The sequence below is a fragment of the Schistosoma mansoni genome, chromosome 1 (assembly GCF_000237925.1).
Source record: "Schistosoma mansoni strain Puerto Rico chromosome 1, complete genome".
Taxonomy (NCBI): domain Eukaryota; kingdom Metazoa; phylum Platyhelminthes; class Trematoda; order Strigeidida; family Schistosomatidae; genus Schistosoma; species Schistosoma mansoni.
In genome coordinates this window covers 11,198,651-11,218,659 of record NC_031495.1, presented here as the reverse complement: position 1 = coordinate 11,218,659, position 20,009 = coordinate 11,198,651, and the positions used below count along the sequence as shown (strand labels likewise).

Sequence of the window (20,009 nt, the reverse complement as noted above, 5' to 3'; positions counted from 1 at the left end):
AATACAGAAAACATATAGGGTTTCGATTATAAAAAGTCTACAAGAAATATTAGAACATCCATCTTTGCTTACAATGCTTGTGAAATAGGGCTATACCAAGGCAATACGCACAGTATTCACATATGCCAATAAGAGATAGACCAGTTGCAATCCTAATCATCAATGGGAAGATTCAAACAAGTAATACTAAGTAAATATTAGAACATGTTTATAGGTCAGATCCTATCATCGAATTCGATAATACTTCCAATTATCGATATCAATTATCTGAATATCTTGAGATCTTTTCTAGATGAAAAATATCCTTCAACAGGGCAACCCGTAGACTAGTTTATTATTTAACACAAAGTATTTGTCGAAATCGGGAGAGATTTCATAAAGTGAATTGTGATATTTCATGTATCTGTTGTATAATAGTCTTTTATTTTAACTTTGATTAAGATTATTTACCCGAGAATATTCCTTAATTTTGTTTGAAATTATATTGCAAATTATATTTCACCTAGTAACCTTTTGTTTCTATTTTAAAAAGAGGTAAGTTCAATGTGAATTGTGACAAGGTCACAAAATTAAATTGCACAGATTTTTAACTCGTGTGTGTGTGTGTCATTCGATATAACTTAATTTAAACAAGTTGTAAGTTTGTATGATAGACAAATCAACATTCTATGTATTCATTCATCAATTCACATTTTAATACAAGTTACATTTATTACTCATTTGTAAAGTGAATAGCTCCAATAATGTCAGTTCAAATTTTCGAAAGATGATGTATTTCTACAACTCTGATGATCCGACTTTATTGTATCTTACACCTTTTCCTTAACTGATCAAATTAATCCATTTAAGTTAATTTTGGCAATTTAAAATTTCATTAGTTGAGATCATTAGTCAATTGAAGCTAGACCGCCATGGTAAACATGGAAGAACGGGACGGCCGTTTATTGCTTTCATTGGGCGCCTCAAAAAGGGTGGGAGATATCAACTCACTGAAGTAGAAGTCTTCGACTCAAAGTTTGTGCTGACGATGTCGTTCAGAAGGACGACGAAAGCTCCACGACCAAACCATCCAGCTCAGAGAACAAACCTACATCAAAAGTCACTGAAGTCATTGGTGAATGGTTGCTCAATTTCGTGGATTGGTTGAACTTAGACATTAACACCATTGTATGCCGTCTCAGTTGTCTGTCGGTTAAGCGCTGTTGCTCAAGACTGATGGGTCCTGGGTTCGAATCTCGCCAGGTGGGATCGTGGATGCGCACTGCTGAGGAGTCCTGTACTGGAACAAAATGGTTGCCCAGTGCTTCCAGGTTTTCCATGGTGGTCTAGCTTCAATCGACTCATGATCTCAACTATTGAAATTACTAAAATCTCCAAAAAACGTTTTCTGAAAATTTAAAATTGTCAGATTAGTAAATTATTAGTTTAAAAGAATTAGAGGAAAAAAGATTTACATATTTAATTCATTCAATACTTTATAGACACTATGCTTATCAAACAATCGGATGTTTATTATGAATTATAATTCAATATTATCTATCTTAGATCGATCCATGAATTCGATCTTAAAAATATTACAATCTCTGTAAATCCTCAGACTGATAAGAAAGAACTAAGTAGAGAAACCAAATAAACAAATTATTACACCACTTTTATATTGCATAAATTGTACATTATACAATCAGTGAAAGATTTTACATAATTTAATTACTTTAAATCCACTTGGTGTTGTTTACTTGTATCTTTCCATTGTTATTTAGGACTGCAATGAACCAGTATCTTATTGGCATATGTGCATCCTGTGAGGACTGCCTCGATATTGCCAGAAGTCCCAAGCATTATAAGCAAAGATGGATAGTGACTAGAAGTGGAATCCAGGACGCGTGTTTCATCCTATTTGGGATTCGTCAGCTGGATGTACCCGCATCTCAGAGTTGATGTTCACTCTGGGACTCGAACACAGCACCGCTCGCTTTGAACGCCATCACGTTATTCACCTAGCTACTGAGTTCTGATAGCCACTTGCTTGTGCAATCGGGTGAAGTTGAAATTCACTTAGTGTTGTTTACTTACATCTTCCCGTTGACTTTTAGGACTGCAACTGATCAGTCTCTTGTTGGTATATGTGCATCCAGTGTGCACAAGCAGTTGACTATCAGGACTTAGTAGCTAAAAGGATAACGCGATGGCGAACGGTACTTGGTTCGAGTCTCGGAGTGAACATCAATTCTGAGATGCAGTATTTCATTACTTTGTTTGAATTTACTAAAAAAAAATTCTTTTCCGTAGAATGATAAAATCTGAACTTTAAGTTTTGTATTCATATTCATCTGATTTTTCTAATACCATACTTCAGAGCAAAAAAAATTTCGTCATTTCTATATTTAATATTACTTTTTATTAATTGATGAATTGGATACTATTTTTTTCTCTATTCATATAGATAATCTCTATTTCTTTTTAATGGTTTATTGACTTAGATGAACAAATTTCATTATGAAGACATGTGTGATCTTTCGTTATTAAATCTATTCAACTATGATACTTTGTATGAAATTTAATGCATTTGATAAACTGTTATTGTATTATAGTTGCAGTTTCAGTTTCAGTTTGGAAAGGACAGGAGGCTTGATGGCCTGTGTTAGTCCTGGCAATGATAGTCTCTCAGTAGATCCAACTTTTTTTTGAAAGAGTCGACGGATGAAGCCTCAATCACGTGCTGAGATAATGAATTCCACTCGTTGATGATTCGATGGGAAAGTCGATCGTCAGCTGACAAGTAATTCGTTCTGGGCTTGTGAAATTTTTCGGAGTGTAAATTTTCTGTTTTGGAAGACAAGAAAAATGAGGGCATATCAGGTGCAAATTTATCACTAAGCAATTTGAAAACTTTAGTCAAATGGATTGATAATGAAGTAGGAAACTAGGAAGTACTAGACAAATGTTTCACCTTAATATACGACTCCTTTTGTAATGTGTTTATACACGACACCACTATGGATCAAAATCAACACTTTCAGGTATACGAGAGAGTACTTAATCTGCAGACTACTGAGTTCGGTTACAGTGACTAATATTTTTAAATTTAGTCAATTTGTGATAATACATGACCATCATCCATCTCGACTAATGGGTAACTGCTTAACATCAGGAATGATTAAACTTCAATGGTCAGTTGTTTTTAGCTATTTAAATCAATGAATTATAAAATGTCCGCAGAAATACTAACTTTTTGAATCACGTTTTGAAGTTATCACAAATGCTTTACCAAAGGGTTGTCATAATATGATTTGATTAGTACGAAGTAAAATTACTTTTGTATAACTTTATATATTTAAACATATTACCTGTGATTATTTCTTCGATTATTCTGTCGATTTTTGATTATTCTACCAAACTTCTTTATGTATTGTTCTGAAGTGTAACAACTTGAACTTATCAATTTTTATGCACAGCTAACATTTCATTGTCTACTTCCAATAGTTGGTTCATTGTTCGAAATGTGAAAACTGTTTATAGTTACAGAATAAAGAGGGTATTTTTATCGTATATTTTAGTGAATATCTATACAGACCGCTTGCTTGAACATCCGGGCTACCTGTTCCTGACATCTAGATATTTCAACAAGTTATCTAATTTGGTTTGTTTTAATACATCATTACAGCTATTAATCGCATAACCTATTCAGGTGTGTTTCTGAAAAGTGTACAAAATTTCGTTGTACAAGTTACAAAGGCCCAGTCAGAGATATCGTGGTTGCTGACAGGCAATATGCAGCGAGAAGAGTGTACATTATTCAGATGTCGACTGACTGGATTGCTAACTTCTAACTGGCGATCACTCAATATTTATCGTCAGGATCGATCAAGATGTTAGAAACGGAAACTTGTTGAAATACATTGTGCTGAGAATTCTGTATTGTACCAAAAATATAATATTGAATATAGCTAATAATAATAATAATATACGCTTGAAGTGGATAGGACATGCATTACAAAAATCACCAAACTACATCACGAGGCAAGCGATAATTCGAAGTCTTGAAAGCAAACAAAAGAAGGAGGAACAAAGAACCCATTAGATAGAGAATTGGAAGCAGACATGAAAAGAATGAATAGAAAATGGAAACAACTGGAAAAAATTGTTCAGAACAGAGTTGGATGTAGAATGATGGATTCAAGTTTCTAGTATTTTTCAAGTATATTTCATTAGAATATTAAGTTAACAATGAGTAAATTAGGTTAAGAACAAAAAAAGAAGCCATTTTTTAAAATTTCACATGACCTTGTTTAAGGATCATTTTTTCCGTTTAGCGTTTTTTTAGCGAGTTAGTTTTTCAACGGGATGAGGTCGCTAACTCCAAGCCCAACTCTCCTCCTTTACCCGGGCTTGGAACTGGCAGTAACTCTAGAAGAGCTACAGGCGGAGGATTGGTAAAGCAAGGACAGCATTTCTACAATTAAGGAACATATGAAACTCAAAACAACTGTCAACTAATTTCACAGTGAGAATCTTCAATATGAACGTCAAGAAAGTCAGTTCTACTGTACGGAGCTGAAACGTGGAGAACGACTAAATCGATCATCAAGAAGGTACAAGTATTTATAAACAGTTGTTTACGCAAAATACTCAATATCCATTGGCCGGATACTATCTGCAACAGCGTTTTATGGAAGAGAATAAACTAGTTTCAGCTGAAGAGGAAATTAGGAAAAGACGTTGGAAGTGGATCGAATATACATTAAGGAAATCACCATTGTGCGTCACGAGGCAATCCCTAACTTGGAATCCAGAAGGGAAGCGGAAAAGTTGAAGGCCAAAGAACACTTTACTCCGGGAAGTAGAAGCAGATATGAAAAGGGTAAATGTTAACTAAAAAAGTACTGGAAAAGGATTGGCCAGGACAGGGTTGGATGGAGAATGCTGGTGAGCGGCCTATGCTCCTCCTCGAAGGGTAACAGGCGTAAGTAAAGTTGGTTAAGGATTACTTAAATATTTGTAAATACATACAGTAAATCTATATCACATTAAGAAAATTATGAATGTCTTTCTTTTGAATGTTCATGCTGTCTTTATTATATTCAATAGCCTATTTTATAACTATGTTTTATGATTAGTGTTGTAGTCTAACATTTGCATAACTGACATTTATGATTATCTTGTAAATAATTTGTTTATTCCACTAAAGTATGCATCATTTATATGTATGTTCACAGTAATATACATATGTATATACATATATTATCATTATTATGTAATAGAAAATAAGGGAAATAATAAATGTTTGTCTAATGTCAGTCATTCTTCGAAAATGAATTGGTATTACTTATATTCTGGTTTTAATTATGAACAAAAATCATATGATGGAATCTAATAAATCAGAAGGGGTTTTATAGAGATTTCAGTATTTTCATAGTTGAAATCATGAGTCAGTTGAAGCTAAACCACCATGGAAAACCTGGAAGCACTGGACGATAGTTTTGTTGCTTGAACTTCGTGGATTGGTTGAAGTTAGACATTAACACCGTTGGATGCCAGCCTGCTCAGTGGTCTATCGGCTAGGTGCTATGGCGCGAGACTGCTAGGTCCTGGGTTCAAATCTCGCGAGGTTGAATCGTGGATGTGCACTGCTGAGGAGTCTCATAGTAGGACGAAACGGCCGTCCAGTGCTTCCAGGTTTTCCCTGGTAGTCTAGCTTCAATTGACTCATGATTTCAACTATGAAATCTAATAAACAGAATAAGCGTTTACTCTACCATACTCTACTTTTTAATAATCAAATTTTATTCTTTGAATGGTTGTTTGGGGATATGTTCATATTTTTTAAGATCTACCTTATTTTTAATTCCTTAAAATAATAGAATCTTTGATTATCCAGGGGGTGAAGTTTAATCACTATGTCAGCAAGTCATAAGAAGTGTATAACCTTGTACACATGTGCATCGGTTTATATTATCACACCAGATTAGCTCAGCTAGACGAAATTATCAAGGTATAATCTAAGGTGATGAAAGTTGTAATGGTATTAACAGTAGCAGAAAAGATCATATAAAGACAATATAATTCAAGAGGAAAGAGTGATTTTTTTTTGGTAATTTTAAAAATTAAGATTTAGGGGAAGAAAAAGAGTAAGTGTATACACACGAGTGTGATCGATTCTCACCCCTGGCATCCAATGCATCGAATCATTGATTACAATAATCCTGCTGACATCAACCAGATAGTCTATATTTACAAGCACGGTTCAACCTACAGTACATAAATTAAACAAATTCAAAGTTTCTCTCTGCCTTGTTTATAACGTTTTGTTTGCATTATATTCTTATTGATTGGTTTAATAACTTGACAGCTACTAATTTACCTATTTTATTCTTTCCTGAGTAGGTTTTCTTTCTTAATTTCTTTATTGTCATGAAGAATTGAAGCTATTATGAATAAACAAAACGGAAATATTTCGTATGTCTTTAAGTAGCTATGAATGTATGTATGTGTTGAAGTGTTTTATCGCAAAAATAGAAACATTTAATACAGTTTGCACACGTTTCAATATCCTAAATCTTAGAATCATTGGGGAATTCATTTATTATCAGGTGATATTTTGATTGATTGATCTAAAATGAATATTTTACCATAAAAAGAAATGGGAAGATTTTCTCTTCGTTTTCACGCAATTCATATTTTTAGATGAAATTATTTGAAATGTTACATAATAAATTTAAACTTCACCTCATTGTACAAGCAAGTGGTTATCAGGATTCAGTAGCTAAGTGGATAACCCGATGACGCTTGAAGCGAAAGGTACTGGGTTCGAGTCCCAGAGAGAATATCAACTCTGAGATGCAGGTACATCCAGCTGACGAATCCCAAATAGGATGAAACACGCGTCCTGGATTCCACTGCTAGCCACCATCTGTCTTTTCTTATAATACTTGTGAATTAAGGCTATATTGAGGCAATACTCACAGCATGCACATATGCCAATAAGAGACTGACCAGCTGCAGTCCTAAACATCAATAGGAAGATTCAAACAAATAATACTAAGTTAAACAAATTATTGTGTTATATAATTTCATTTTCGGTATTTAAGTTAGAAAGATATTGAAAAAATCATACATAATCTGAATAACAGACTTCTTTCAGTTCTAAAACTCTTCATCTCTACTCATTCATCACTTCCATTATCTATTGACCTTTATCACTAATCTGTAAACCAAATAAATATAGATTCGGTTATCTCGACTCAGTAGATAAATGGAAAATGTGTCAGCATTTGAACCGAAAGGCATTAGGTTCGAATCTTGGAGTGAACATCTAACCTTAGTATATTCAGCTGATGAGTCCTAAATGTAACAGAATGAGCGTCTTTGATTCCACAGCTAGCCATATTCCATCTATTCTACATAAAATTGTGTTATAATGGCTATTTAGAGTTGATCCACACTGGATACACATATGCTAACCAAGGTTGATCAAGATTCAGTCAAAATATTATCAATGGGATAATCCAAACCATTAAATAAATATTTATTGTCATTAAATGATTCCCAAAATTATGACTGACATGTAAACTTTGATTAAATTTGATCTATTACTTTCATGATAATTATGCTTCAACATTGTATAAAGACGAAGAGATATTCATGACAAAAATATTCAAGAAATTCAAGGAAGATTGTTATTTTCTTCCTGAATAAACATCAGTTTAACATGTTACTGACCTTTGTTTTGTTAATCACTTCGAGTATTTCGTGATAACATAAATTAAATATGGTCTGATTAATTTTTGGACAACGGAAAAATAAAAAAAAAATATAAATAATCAGAGTTGTATAATACTTTGTTAGAAGTTATTTGAAATCAATCCAATCTTAGTTAGATATATGTTTGAGTTTTTCGATTGTTGACACTAAAATTTGCAATTGATCAGTATTTATCTAAATATGCCCATCTTGAGCGTATCGCTTCGATATTGTTTATAGGTATAAGTTTTAGTATCGTCAGATTGTAAACAGTGTGTTAAGATAGTGTTTGGGGGTAATCAACAGGAAACCTTGGGTCTACGTTTCGTGCTACTTGGAGCTCGTCAGCAAGTGTACCCGTAATCTTGGGGGAACTGATGCTGCCCTTGCTTTGTCAATCCTTGCCTTTATATCTGTATCAGATCCTTCTTGTTCATTGATGATACTGTTCAGGTACGTGAAAGTTTCTACCTGTTCCAGAGTTTCTTGATCAAGTGTGATTTGATTGGTGTTCTCCATTTTGTATTTGAGGATATTGCTTTTCCCCTTGTTTATGTTGAGGTCTACTGATGTCGAAGCTGCTACTACACTAGCTGTCTTCATATACATTTGTTAGTGTATATAGGGTGGAAAGGCCAGGTCATCTGATAAGTTCAATATATTTCGTGCTTCCTGTCAGATGTCGAGGTCTTCATAATCTAGTCGACCGCCAGAAGAAAGAGGAAGGGGAAGAGTAAGCTTACTTGTCTGACTTCGGTACTCACTTGAAATGCGTCCGTTAGCTGTCTTCCATGTGAGACTTAACAGTATGGTCTATTGAATGGATTGCATATGATCCTGACGCTCTTCTCTGGTACATCATAGTGTCGAAGAAGTTTCCATAAGGTACTACCATCCACTCTGTCAAATGCCTTCTCACAATCAAGGACATTAATGTATAGTGACGTGTTTCATTCACTTGGTTGTTCAACGATGATCCGTAATGTGGCTATTTGGTCTGTGCCCGACCGATCCTTACAGAGTCCGGTCTGTTGATCTCGAAGCTGGACATCTACTGAACCTCTCATCCGGTTCGACAACACTCTATTAAAAACCTTTCATGGTACTGTCAGTAGTGTGATTCCTCTGTAGTTCTCACAATTTCTGAGTTCTCCTTTCTCTGGTAGCTTGATAAGGTATCCTTCTTTCCAGTCTGTCGGTACTTGTTCTTCCTTCCTAAAAGTGAATATGCTATCTTAATATGCTTATTCCTTTTAACGACTATTTATTTCCACTTCTATCGAGCTATTATTTTTATTGCCATAACGGATTTGTAGAGAGTATTGAATTTCATACCTTGCACAACCGAGCAAATTCAGTTTAACAACCATTTCAAATAAGGGAGGAATGGACATCAGTTTCATTCTAGTATAGAACTCTTAACCACTGACCATTCACCAACTAACCAGGGATCGAACTTAAAACCTTCAGGTCTCACAGTGAAAATATAACCTCCAAACCAATGAGCCAGTATTTGATAATTTATGTATTGAGCTTCACTCTATTCCTGATAGTGTTCAATCATCTCCCAGTTCGATTAGTGGATGAATGTCTCACACCCTATAATGGTCGCAGCCTACCTCTATAATGACAGTAGGATCAATAACGCTCATTATAACGAAGCTACTCTTCAATGCTTCTTAGTTTGAGATGGCTGTGTTAGCTAAAGTCGTTACGTTGTATAAACTGTAACATATATTTACTAATCTTTCTCAAAACATTGTAAACTTTAAATTCACTTAGTATTGTTTGTTTGAATCTTCTCATCGATGTTTAGGACTGCAATTGATCAGTCTCTTATTGACATATATGCATATTGTGCAGATTACCTCGATATAGCTTTAATTCACAAGCGTTATCAACAAAGATGGATAGTGGCTAGCAGTGGAATCCAGGACGCTTGTTTCGTCCTATTTAGAACTTGTAGATAACTCAATGGCGTTTGAAGTGAAAGGTACTGAATTCGATTCCAAGAGTAAACATTAACTCTGAGATGCAGGTACATCCAGCTGATGAGTCCCAAACAGGACGAAACGAGCGGCTTGTATTCTACTGCTAGTCACTCTCCATCTTTTCTTATAATTGTAAACTTTAACTATTAAATATCTTCTTTTTCAAAAATCAATATCATTTCATTTTTCATAAGGGTTGTTTGGATGTTTTATTATTAGACAAGAAAATTATTGATAATAAAACAATATCACATTGTTCATTATCATTTACTGTTTAAGTGTTTTATCCAAATATAAATAAATGAATGATCAATATTTTTAAGTGTTCCCAAGATGTGAAAGAAAAAAAAAATCATCAAACCAATTAAAATGAAGATGATGAAATAACCAAATCAACCCATCAACTAAATGATTAGTCTAGTTTAAAACTAAAACTAACCTAAGATAATGTTAGACTAACATAGTCTAACAGATTTCGTTTGGTTTTAGGAAAATGATTACTTTAATTATTGAAAGCTAACAATAATACATAAGCTCATCGTTGTGTATATAATAATGTTTATGTTACCTCATCAGTGCGGCCTATGCTCCATTTGGAGTAACAGGAGTAAGTAAGTGAGTAAGTACCTCATCAGTGAATAATATTCACTATAATCTTGTCTAATTCATACTTTAGATTATCTTTCGTCTATTGTATTCTAAATATTAACTAATGAACAACTCAGAAGGGGGTTTTTGTGGAGATTTAGTATTTTCATAGTTGAAAGGGTTAGTCAATTGAAGTTAGGCTCACCAGGGAAAACCTGGAAGCACTGGACTGCTGATGAGTCCCAAAATAGGACGAAACGGCCTCCCAGTGCTTCAAGGTTTTCCCTGGTGGTCTAGCTTTAATTGACTCACGCTTCCAACTATGATAATAAACAACTACTTAACATTCATGTTGTCTTTCATTTGGTATTGGATGATTTAAGATAGTCTCCAAGACAAGTATCGTCTATATTTAGTATTTATGGATACAAATTGGCCGTAAATCTTTAATTACGAAAAAATAATTATTCACTTAGAAAAATACAGACTCTCTTCATTTGGTAATACAATTACTTATAACTGGAATAAACTTCATTTAGTTTTAATAACAAGAATGAAATCTTACATTTATGTTCATATTGTCAAAATAAAAAGAAAAGTAATACTTCTAATAATTTCGACACTATGTTAACTTAACATTAAACACAACGAAATATTGAAACATTGATGTAAATACACAATATAATACTGATGTGAACAGCGAAACAAGAAGCCTTAACAAACTACGGAAGCTATTTCGAGGGACGTTATTTCATTTAATTCAAACCTTCTATAACAGCAACATTTACTTTTGCCCCTAGTCTATTCTACAGATCATAAGCTTTCGTTTGATGTATGATTCACTTTCATGGCCTTTTCTGTTCCAAAGCTATTGTAATTTAGACGTAAACTTTTGTACTCTATTTCCTAATATAATCCCCCAGTTTTGGACATAATTGTATTTTCCTAATTGTTGGACGTTGTGGTCGAGTTAGTCATCTATTTATTCATGTATCTTTATACACTAATCTGAATTCGGAGTTGGGGTACCAGATAGGGATTGGAATAAAGCGAGTAGTGTTCCAGTTATCTTGTATTCTCTCTCTCGCGTGCTTGTCAGCCAATCAGGGATAGAATAGTTTTCGTCTCTCTACCCCCACTTCGAGCTCACGCATACTAGCCTCAAGGTTAAGCCAGTCAGCCTATCGCGTCAATGTCTTAATCTATATTAGACAAGTTATCCTCGGTACGAAAGTGGGTAGGCAGATCAAGGACGTAACAAATACACTTGGTATTGTTTGTTTGAATCTTCCTATAGATGTTTAGGACTGTAATTGATCAGTCTCTTATTGGCATATGTGCATACTGTGCGCATTGCCTCGATATAGTCTTAATTCACAAACATTATAAGCAAGGATGGATAGTGGCTAGCACAAGCAAGTGGTTATCAGGACTCAGTAGCTAAGTGGATAATGCGATGACGTTTGAAGCGAAAGGTACTGGGTTCGAGTCCCAGAGGGAACGTCAACTCTGAGATACAGGTACATCCAGCTGACGAGTCCCTAATAGGATGAAACGCGCGTCCTGGATTCCACCGCTAGCCACTATCCATCTTCACACAATACAATAGTTTATAAAGTACTTTTAAAACAAAATCGTGACTCAATGTACTTTCGGTCTGTAAAGAAACGTTTTGTCATTTAAAGTAAGAAAATGATAAGTCTTCTAATTGATTCGGTTCTTAAGCTCTACTAGGAACTCGCAAGCTAGATCTACACAACAACTTGAACACTAGAGAAAAGGCGCAAAATATAGAAGAAATGAGAAGGGGATTTTTTGGAGATTTCAGTATATTTCAAAGTTGAAATCATGAGTCAATCGAAGGTAGATCACCATCGAAAACCTGGAAGTACTGGACGGCAATTTCGTCCTACTATGGGACTCCTCAGCAGTGCGCACCCACGATCCCGCACTCGCGAGATTCGAACCCAGGACCTACCAGTTACGAGCCAGAGCCCTTAACCGATAGACCACTGAGCCGGCATCTAACGGTGTTAATGAAATGTTTTACATGGAGGGTACATTTATGTACAGAAAATCTAGGGTATTTATAGTATTTTAGATGGCCTTAGTCTTCCTGAAATTCTGGAACGCTTTTAAACATAGTAGCAGCATAGGCAATCATCCAATTAGACCTAAAACATGTGACTTTTCACCTTCTAGATATTTCTGGCAAAATTTCTATTGAATGCTGATCGAATAAGATGTTTCTCAGTGTTTTCAGAGCCTTTTTTGGTTTCTTTGGGGGGGGGGGAGAATTTTCTGGATGAATCCGACAGAAAAAAATGAGGACTCTGTTTGAAGTAAAGGATTACATCGATTCAATATTAAAAGTGTTTTCACTTTACTCCTGTAATTTTCAAGTTCATTTTCAAATTTTTTTTCAAAATCGATTATTACAACTTGGATGTTTAATGTTTTATTAGCTTAGAATCAACTAAACAGCCTATCTTAGTTATCCTGTCGATATTTTTAGGTCAGAATAAATAAAATTTGAAGTAATTAGTAACTCTTAGAAAATTTGATAGAGGAATGCAAAGATTTGAAAAAAAAACGATTTGGTCACACATATAGTTGCCAACGCATTTTTAATTCTGAGATAGAGACTAAAATCAACTACCAAAAAAGCATACTATGCTGTTAAATTGATCATGCTTCAGAAAAATGAGCATGTGATTCCATATAAGTCTGTACATTCGACCGATGATCATATTATAGCGCATTGCATTTGTTTGGATACACATACATAGGGAGAAGTAATCGAACAATAAATCAAAGATTATGAAACTTGTGCTTAGATGACCACATAATCCGTAAGTGCCAAACGCCTCGATAAACATAGAAAGTAGAAAACTATATTCATCAGTAGTAAAACATATAATTGAAACAGGCTATAGAATTGACATTAACACATCTTTTAAACTATTGTGTAGGGACTGTTGAGAACAAATTCTTAAGCTTATAGAGACTCTGACTTCAAAACTTATCTATGTGTACAGAATTTTTAAGGCATTTTATGACCTATATTGATGTAATAATCTCTTCTTCTCCTTTCATATCATATTAATTTTTCCTTTGTTTATAATCATCTCTTAATTGATATTCAATTCAGCTTTATGTTCTGGCATTTATTTATTTCTTTATTTAAACACATAAATATTGGTACAAAGTAGCACCAGATATATATGCGCTACACAAATCTCATTTGATTTGTGTGAGGGCTATGATACTGCCCAAGTGCCGAAACTGAAGCAGGTCGTCTTCTTAGGGGGGTACATCCTGAGCCTTTGACCTAAAGATTTGATCCACAAGGCAGTGGAGCATCGTAAAGAGATGCAGTCCCATGGTAGCCTGTGACCAACGATTGATTCATACGCCATTTGTTCCCTTAGAATACTGGAGCCAGCCCATTTGCACCATTAGTTTGGAATCATGGTTTTCCAACTCCCATAGGTGAACTTTCCATGTCCACCAACCTGGTTAAAGCACCGGACATTTGCTTTTCGTCCTCTAAATTTCGTGAAGAACACCCCTGTCACGAGAAGGCCATGAGTAGGACTTCCCTAACAGAGGCCTTATACGCGTGTCCATGTGAGAGCATTTTGAGAGGGAGAGCAGACTCTCCCCACTCTCGGCCATACCAGGGCATTTGGGGGCAAGTATATGTGTGACCAAATTCTTTGAAATGGATACTACAAATACATCACATTTTCTCAAGTTTATAAAGATAATTAGTTACCATTTCATATTGATGTTAACTTTTTTTTATTAATTAATGAATCGTTTCAGATTTGTCACTCAGAAACCATTGTTAGTTCTCTTAGTAATCATTGTTATTCAATCATATTTTTTTTGGTTTTCAAAGTATATTTGAATGCCGAATAATGAAATGAAATTTCAGACTAAATATTTAACCGAAATGATAATCTAATATTCACGAGAATTTAAGGTATATATATATAGGTAAATAATTTATATTGACTATTGACAAGGTGTAACGAGAATGACTAATGATATCGTTTCTTAATAAGTCAATCAATCAATAAATTATGTTTAATGTATAATGTCTGTACATTAAGTGTTAGTGAACTGTTATAGAATTTTATTTATCAGATGTAGAAAATGAAATATTTGTATGATTAATTATAATCATATCATTTTGAAAAGTCTTGGATACAAGGATAGTTCCAGTTTAATAATCTCCACAACCCCATACTGATAATTACCATATGCTCACTAGTGACTAGATTCGTGGGGGGAATTCTCAGAGTTCTAGTGAGAAGTCATGACTAGTGGAGCTAATCCATGTCAGGTAGAGACAGGTATCTACCTCAGTACAATGGAAGATGGTCCCGCAACTTCGTGGATTGGTTGAGGTTAGACATTTACACCATTGTATACCAGCTCAGTCAGTGGTCAAGAGGTTAAATGTTCGCACGTGAAACTGAAGACCCTGGGTCTGAATCCCGTGAGCGGGATCGTAGATGCTCACTACCGAAGAGTCCCAAACTAGGACGAAACGGCCGTCCAATACTTCTAAAGGTTCAGTGGTAGTCTAACATTAATCGGTTCATGATCTCAATCATAATAATCTCCACAACCCCATACTGATAAAAGAAATGAATTATCAAACAGATAACTTGTCACCAAATTAACTTTAAAAAATTTCTAATTAATTATAAAATGACAAACTTCAAGGTTATGTCTAACATTCATCTATTGATTCTGTATCTGACCAAATAAATTTACCAATAACCAATTTAATGAAGACAACTATTTAAAAGTTGATCTTTTTATTGTTATTGTTGTTGTCGTCGCTGTTGTCATTGTCGGTGTCGTCGTTGAAACTGTCGTCTGTTTTATAATTAATCCTGGAGTAAATTTTAAAAAAGGAAAAAAAAATATCCAAGAATGAAAAATATACAAAAATATTTTAGTTAAAGTAAAAATTAGTTTGATTAGTTGTTTTACTTTTCACTAATTATTATCATTTTAAATGGTGTTATAATAATAATACTGAAATTTCAACAATTTAATGTAGCTTCACTATTAATAAGGTTAAGAATTAGAGAACTGTTAATTGATTAGCTTAATATGAATTCATGTTAGATCAATTAGAGATTTATTGAAAGCTAAATTTTATTCAGTTATGAAACTGTTACTTAAGAATTTTATATAGTTGAGATTATGAGTCAATTGAAGTTAGATCACCATGGAAAACCTGGAAGCACTGGACGGCCGTTTCATCCTATTGTGGGACTCCTCAGCGGTAAGCATCCATTATCCCGTCTTGTGAGATTCGAGCCTAGGACCTATCAGTCTCGCTTAACCACTAGACCATTCAACGATGTTAATGTCTTACTTCAACCAATCCACGAAATTGAGCAACCATTTCACCAATGTCTTCAGTGAATTGATATCTCCCAATGGACCTGGTTGAACTACACTGGTCACTACTTCTCACTAGAACTCCAGGAAATACCTCATGGAGGCAGTCAGTAGTGAGCATATAATCATTATCAGAAGAGGGTTTTGTGGAGATTTTAGTAATTTTATAGAGTTGAGATCATGAGTCAACTGAAGCTAGACCACCATGAAAATCCTTAGGAGTTTAAAGGTGATAATCTTAGGACTTAAAACAGATCATCAAGATGTGGTGTGTGTTACTTATATCGATAGATATAATTAGTATATATCATTAATCAAAACTGAAAAGTATAAAGGCAGATGGGTAAGAAGATCAAAGAAAAGAGAATGATTGATGTAGAAATGATCGTTATTGAATGATTGCTGTCGAATTATACATCCTGGCTACCCTCGTATATAATCATCGACTTAACTCGTGTTAATTAATAACGGAATTAAATGAGACAAATATGAGAATGAAGTTTGAATGCGTATATTTCATACAATTATTGGTCCAGACAAACGATCCGAGAAACAAAGTAAAGAAAGCGAAGAGAACGTATGTAAGCCACTCGATTTAACCAAGAGTGAATCGATATTTATGGTCAGATGAAAGCACGCTACAGATATGCGATGAGTAAGATAGGAAATACACACACACACACGCATAAAAACAGTTAAGGTTGGTAAGTGAACAATTAACACGGTTAACATGTGATTCAATAGGAACGAATAAATTGGCCTGTCCGGTAGCTAGAATAAGCTATGTGAACTTCTATAGCACTACGAAATAGATAAAATAAAAGAGATCTTCATTGAAAATTCAATCAACTTGTTTAAATAACTGTAAAATTATGAATAAAGCGAACAAATAATATAAACCTTTGATAATGAAGTTTTAGATCAAAAAATGGATAAAATTCCACACGATTCTGATTTGAAATGGTTACTATTAACTACGTTTCAATTAATTTTCGATTAAATCACAGAGATTTTACATATTTTTCAAGATTCTCTAGAGAGAGAGACTGAATAAGCTTTTGGGCGTATAATCATTGTGTTGGGGAATTGTTTATCTGATTACCTTTGAACGTATAATATTTATAATCAGTTGATAGAGGTGATTAGCTCATTTATAATTTATCAGAAGGGGTTTTTGTGGAGATTTAGTATTTTCATAGTTGAAAGTGAGTCAACTGAAGCTAGACCACCATCGAAAACCTAGAAGGACTGGAAGGGCGTTTCATCCTGTTGTGGGACTCCTCAGCAGTGCGCATCCATGACGTGGCCGGGCGAGATTGAAACTCAGTGGTCTATCGGTTAAGTGCTCTGGCGCGAGACTGGTAGGTCCTGGGTTAGAATCTCGTGAGTCAAGGTAGTGGATGCGCACTGCTGAGGAGTCCCATAATAGGACGAAAACGGCCATCCCAGTAACTTCCAGGTTTTCCCTGGTAGTCTAGCTTCAATTGATTCACGCTTTCAACCATTTATTTTTCGTTTTTAAAACATAATTCAAACGATAAATATGATTTATATGAAGCTAAAATGATGCTTTTTTAAAATAACAAATGATTGTTTTGACAAAATCTAATGTCACTGTACAGAATTATTAAAGCCTATTGAATCATTTGCATAAAATTTATCCGAAATTCAGGAAATAGTTTCCAGATTACGACAAACACTGTTTGTTTTTTATTGTTAGTTAAGTCGACTGATGAAACGTTATCCTAACACTTGAATTTAGAATGTTGTTTGATTGCCTAACTATAAATTTTGGATAGATTTAAGGTATATATGTAATTACTTGATACAATCCATACTATAAATGGTCAACCTTGACAAGAAGAAAACACTATCGGTATGATAATTTCACGGTTCATTAACACTTTGTTTTTGGACACTTTGATGAGATAATAAATTTGGTATTTTTACAAGTAAAAGAGAAAAAGAAAAGAAGAATTAACTTTATATTAATAGTTGCAGCTATTAATAAATTCAATGGAGGTTAAAACAACTTTTAACGGTCCTGATATAAGATATAGCAGTATTGAAAAATTGTTACAAACATATTAGGTTTCTACGAAGTGAAGAAGGTATACTCCCCTATAGAAGTGTTACCGTAATTGTAATTTCCTTCATAGTTATTTGTAGTTATTTTCTAGATTTCACTATTTGTGAGTAACACAAATTGTCTCATTTGAATTGTGTTTACTTAGAGTCGAAACCATATTGGAAATGTGTTTAGTCGTAGAATTAGATATATTAAACAAAGTGAATGATAATTCATTTTTGTATTGTTTGTTTAGATCTTCCCATTGATGTTTAGGACTGCGATTGATCAATCTCTTATTGATATATTTGCATCCTGTGCGGATTGCCTCGATATCACCTTAATTCACAAGCATTATAAGAAAAGATGTATGGTGTCTAGCAGTGGAATCTAGGACGCGCGTTTCGTCCTATATGAGACTTGTTAGCTGGATGTACCTGAATCTTGGAGTTAATGTTGACTCCGGAACTCAAACCCAGTACTTTTCACTCCACTTAGCTACTGAGTCCTGAACGAATTTTAAAATACACTCTACTGAACAAGCAAGTGGCTATCAGGACTCAGTAGCTAAGTGGATAACCCGATGGCGTTTGAAGCACAAAGTACGAGATTCGAGTCTTTGAGCCAACATTAATTCTGAGATGCAGGTATATCCAGCTGACGAGTCCCAAACAGGACGAAACGAGCGTCCTGGATTCCAATGCTAGCCACAAACCATCTCTTCTTATAAAGCGAGTGATAATAATTGCACAGTACAGTAAATTCATTGTACTTTGTAAATCAGTTTGATGAATATTAATTTTCATTTCAACTATGAATATAGAAGAATAAACAAATGGCATAGCAAAATAAGGTAAATCCATTTATCTTACAGTTCCTTCTCAGCTTTTTACATCCTAGAAGTCATAATACTAATTATGTACGACTAATTTTCATATATAGTAGAATAATGACAAATATGAATTAATTATAAAGTAGCAAAATGGTTGACTATTTATATAGTACTAAATGTAAAAATTCCGGAAAAAAGTTTTCAGTAGAGGATTGTGGAAATTAACTAAGTTTTGAGATCATGTATCAATCAATGTTAGACTACCATTGAAAACTTGAAAATATTGGACAGCCGTTTCGTTCTAATATGGGACTCCTGATCGGTGTGCATCCACGATCCTATACACTGGATTCAAACTAACTTACATTATGAGGTTGTATTCATTTAACGAAATAGAGACGATATGCAATAAACTTGTCGTTATCTAAAAATGTTTTCATTTCTGAGTTATTTAAAATTTTGAGGAAAACTAATTTAATGGAATTCAAAATATTAAATCGATGGACACATATATATGCTTATTCATCACTTTGTATATGTTCCATTGTAGATTTTATGCTTCATTTCTTTCTTTTAATAACCTAACAACAAATACTAGAGTAATGGGTTTCAATAAATCTCTACTCAGCTGGTTTCCAAGTGACTAGAAACTAGGAAAATTATCTGTAACGCATTTAGAGAAATTAAGTTATATTCTGGTCATAATACAAAATATCTGTCAATGCAATAGATATCCTTTGCTGATAATTCAGTAACTGCCACGAAACCTAGGTTGAATATGGCATTCTGCCAACTAATCCTAGACATCTAACAGTATATACGAAGTCGAATCACTTAGAATAATGACCACTGTACAACCTGGTCAACTGAACTCGATCAACATAATGTTGGCTACCATTCAATAATGAATCAAAAATAAGTACCTCTACCATACATTACGCTAGTTGCTGTCCGAATATCTCCTTAATGATGTCTCAGACTGTGAATCTCAATGAAAAAGATTTAAATTCGACAGGATGAATCAGTTACTTTACGATTATGTAGGTCCTGACGATCAGTAGTTCCTATTAACTGACTTCGATAACATAACATATAAATATCTATTTGTATCAAGTGAGAATTAGATGTAATAATCTACATATAAACTATATCAATAACGTAATACATCATCATATTTTATCATGGTTACATGTTATTATCATCTATCGGTTAATGTCTGATTAACATTTTCATTACATAAAATTGTATGTATACTAAAGGAAACAACAACAAATTAACAATGAGTCGATTTCACAATAATGTAAAGTTAACTGTAAAACAAGTACCAAATGCCAAATGTATATACATTTATATACTGTACACT

The 20,009-nt window shown here is 34.0% G+C and overlaps 1 non-coding gene across 1 annotated transcript; it reads left to right on the top strand.

Annotated features, from left to right (window-relative positions):
- Nucleotides 1-11,750: 11,750 nt before the first annotated feature.
- Smp_tRNA_01018_Pseudo_TTG.1.1 lies at nucleotides 11,751-11,822 on the top strand. Its single transcript has one exon. It is a non-coding gene (tRNA).
- Nucleotides 11,823-20,009: the final 8,187 nt, after the last annotated feature.